Raw genomic sequence first — 4,372 nt, forward strand, 5'->3', positions numbered from 1 at the left:
CGCATCACCACGAATCCACTTCCTGCGATCATCTGAGGTCGCATTTTCCGATATATCATCAAAAACGTATTGATCGACATCTCGGAGAGCAAGCAGTAGCTCGATTTTCTGCTTCCAGATGTAAAAGTTAGATGCGGTCAGCTTCTCGATTCTGACCGATCGAGAGCTTTGGTCATCCATTTCGCCGAATGGATGTACCCTTCGAGTATACAAGGTCTTCCGTCCCGGGATCCCAAGCCGTTAACCGATAGTCAACACAATGGCAAGCCCACCCGTATAGGAAGTTTGTAGCGATTACTCGGAAACGTTCTTGGTGCTTGTTCCCGGCGGAGTGGAACAAGCGTATTCTTCTTAAAAATGCCTTAGGGCGCTACCCCTGTATGTCGGCCAGTGCGGGTCTTTCGACTGTGAACTAAATCAAACGTGCCACGAGTAAGCACAACAACTTTGCCTGTAGACGAACCAGGACTTTTGGTTACTACCGCGAACGGTCCCTGCAACCGAAATCGGCTTGTCCAAACTTGATACGGTACTGCCTCAGAGGGTCTCCCACAACACAAGAATGAAACTGCCTTCGTCGTACTCGTGTGATTTGTTCACAATCACTCCTTGGGTCACCCTCTTCCGTGCGAACTTAATCAAGGTACGCGACCTTATACACGTATAGTGAGAGGTTCAGTGTTTAGGCACGTATTCTCTTCACCCAGGGGACCGAAGTCGTACCTATAGGGCTAATACCGAGAGCGTTACCCACACCGCCGACGCACCTCCCGAAGGCAGAGTGCGGATCGACTAGACCAGTACACTGTGATCCTCCCCGAGGATCAGTAATTCGTCTCTCGACGATTCTTGGTCGGACCCTCGCTCAAGTCAGATTTCCAATGGCACCAGCCTTTCACCAAGAGCGAGGGTATGTTCCACTGAGGATTTGGCAGTGCGTTGGCCACTAGGGACTTTCTTCCTCCCGACTAGCGGAAGGCTCACCCACAGCTCACACAACGACTGCCACGACAAAGCAAAAAACTGAGAACTGACGGACCACTGAGGATTTGGCAGTGCGTTGGCCACTAGGGACTTTCTTCCTCCCGACAAGCGGAAGGCTCACCCACAGCTCACACAACGACTGCCACGACAAAGCTGCAAGACCACAAAGTTGATTTCCAAAAACTGGGAACTGACGGACCACCAAACTGAAAAATCGGCTGAAACGGTGCTCAAAACGACGGCGAAAACTGAAAAAACTGAAAAACCAAACTCGAAAGCGGAGACTGAAACTGATACCTTCTTCTTCTGCTTGACGAGCTGAACAAACTGATACTTGAACGACGGCGAAACTCGAACTTGAACCAAAACGAAGACGACGATCAGCGTTGAACTGGGCCCATAACCTATAGAAAGGTCAGCGGGGCAGAGGGAAGAAGGATGGTTGAAGGTTGCTGGTGGTTGACGGGAAAAGAAGTTGATGCCATTTTACTCTTGGTCGCCAACTATTGGCGCTACTTATACTCTTCGAACTACATACAATACGAGCCATTAGGGCTGGTCACGTGACTCTTGTTCTTGCACTGGTTGATAATCAAGTGACTCTCCCTGTTGCACTCTCGGTTGATAATCAAGTGACTCTCCTACTTCCACTCTCGGTTGATAATCACATGACTCTCCTTCTTGCACTCTCTCTTGCTAATAATTTGGGACCGTTTGAGAGTCAATAATATCTGAATGTACTGTACTGTAGATTACAGATTTTACACTACGATTAATAACCACTGTGGCACATACGTCATACGTGTCACACACGTGTCAAATCGAGAAAAATGAAACATGTTCAGAATGTACTGTAGAGTGCCACGAGGTACATAACTTACACGTGTCAACACCAAAATTGAAACATGCTCGGAAATGATAGGAAAGTGCAACTGTGTACAAATATGACACGTGTCCACCTTGAAGACCAAACATCCTGACAATGCTCTTGCAAGCATTTTAGGTTTCGTCGACGTACACGTGTAATATCTGTCAGGCTTGGAGCTTAGCATGTGGTCGAAAATTTCCAACACTCTGCACCACATCTGGATGAATTCTACTCCAAATGTTGGCCATTTGCGAGTATTTGGGTCAAAGTGTTGGTATACATTACTAAAATTAGAGCTCCGTAAGCTGGACTTGCGAGCGCGTAAAGCGATGTTTCTTGGGTACTCGCAATGCAGTAAGGCATACAAACTTTGGGACGGAGAGTTGAATAAAATTGTTGTGTCACGGGATGTCAAGTTTGATGAATCGACATGTGGTATGCATGACATTCCTGCACACGAAGGTGATTCAATCAACTCTGATGTTGACGTTGTACTGCTCGATGGCGACAATGAGAATACAGCTGATACCCCAAATACGGATGAGGTCGGTTCTGAAGAGGATGAAGTTTCGGAGGAGGTTCTTGAAGAGGATGGTGCTCATTCTGTAAGTGAGAATGATGAAGATGAAGATGAAGATGATGTACCAACTGCCGTCGAAACTCCGAATGTCACTCCTCCAACTCCGACTCCAGCTGTGCGAAGATCGTCTCGAGTCAGCAGACCTCCCGGATCATGGTGGAGGAGCAACTTTGCAGCTGCTCTTCTTTCACATGCGCATGTCGCTATTGAAGGTCCCAAGACTTTCAACCAGGCAACCAACGGTCCTAGAGCTGCATTTTGGCAGACCGGCATTGACAAAGAACTTGCCTCGCAGACTAAGAATCGGACTTGGAAACTTGTTCCTCGATCTGAGGCGTCAAACATCTTGACATCTAGATGGGTTTTCAATGTCAAGCAACTGCCTGATGCAAATGGCAATATAGTTGAAAGTGCAAAAGCCAGACTTGTTGCTCGCGGATTCCAGCAAGTGCAAGGTCTTGACTATACTGAGACATATGCCCCTGTCATAAAGTTTACCACTATTCGTCTACTTCTTGACTTAGTTGCTCATTACGACCTCGAACTTCATCAGATGGATGTCGTGACTGCGTTTTTGAACGGCGACTTGGGTGAAGACATCTACATGGAGCAACCCGAAGGGTGCATTGACAAAAGCAAAAGTGACCACGTGTGTAAACTTTTGAAAGCACTTTACGGTCTTAAACAAGCACATCGTCAATGGCATGCCAAAGTGGATGATTTCTTAATTGGTGAATTGGGATTCAAGACTTCGCGTAGTGATCCTTGTCTCTACATGGAAAGATCGGTAACACTATCATGCTGATTGCACTTTATGTCGATGACTTGTTACTCGCCGGTAGTGATATCGATGCCATCAAATGGATGAAGGGGGAGCTTAATAAACGGTTTGAGATGAAAGACCTTGGTGAAGCAAAAGTCTGCATTGGTCTTGAAATTCAAAGGGATCGGACCGCCAAGACTTTGAGTCTCACTCAAACTATGTATGCATCAAAAGTGCTTGAGCGTTTTCGAATGTTAACGTGTAACCCCTCTCTGACTCCAATGGAACAAGGTCACACAACCACGATTTCAACCGAAAACGACTCCGAAACAAATGTACCGTATCGTGAGGCAGTGGGATCCCTGATGTACTTGATGGTTGGCACTCGTCCAGACTTGGCATATGCGATTGGAAAGCTTTCTCAACATTCTGCCAACCCATGTGAGTCACACTGGGCAGGTGTGAAACGGGTAATGCGATACGTGCAAGGGACTCGAAACTTAGGAATCGTGTTTGACAATAAATCTAAATCGCCGGAGTTGTTCGGCTTCAGTGATGCTGACTGGGCCGGTTGTTCAGACTCTCGCAAATCGACCAGCGGATATGTTTTCAAGTTCTGCGGTGGAGCGATCAGTTGGAGTTCCCGGAAACAGACTGTGGTTGCAACTTCGACGTGTGAAGCTGAGTACATTGCACTATGTGAAGCGTGTAAGGAGGGGACTTGGTTGCGTCAAGTGGTTGCTGATGTTCTTGGACTTGGTTCTGATCCCACGATTGTGATGGGGTGTGACAATGCAGGGACTATTTCGTATGCACAGAATGAATCGGTCAACCGTCGTAACAAACATGTTGATGTGAAATACCACTATGTACGAGATGCAATTAAGAGAAACGTCATTTCTTTGTCACATTGCCCAACCACTTCCATGCCTGCAGATATGCTGACGAAAGCACTTGGGCGAGTTCTGTTCCAGAAGTTTGTAGAACTTCTAGGGCTTGCAGTAGCCACTTCTGGTAAAAGCATGTGATCGAGGGGGAGTGTTGTAATTCTACGACCACATGCTGATATGCATGACAAACGACGACAGGTATGTTGTAATTCTACGACCACATGCTGATATGCATGACACACGACGACAGGTATGACACGTGTAAAATCGAAAACACTCTGCGTGAC

The sequence above is a fragment of the Chondrus crispus genome, genomic scaffold (assembly GCF_000350225.1).
Source record: "Chondrus crispus Stackhouse genomic scaffold, scaffold_251, whole genome shotgun sequence".
NCBI lineage: Eukaryota > Rhodophyta > Florideophyceae > Gigartinales > Gigartinaceae > Chondrus > Chondrus crispus.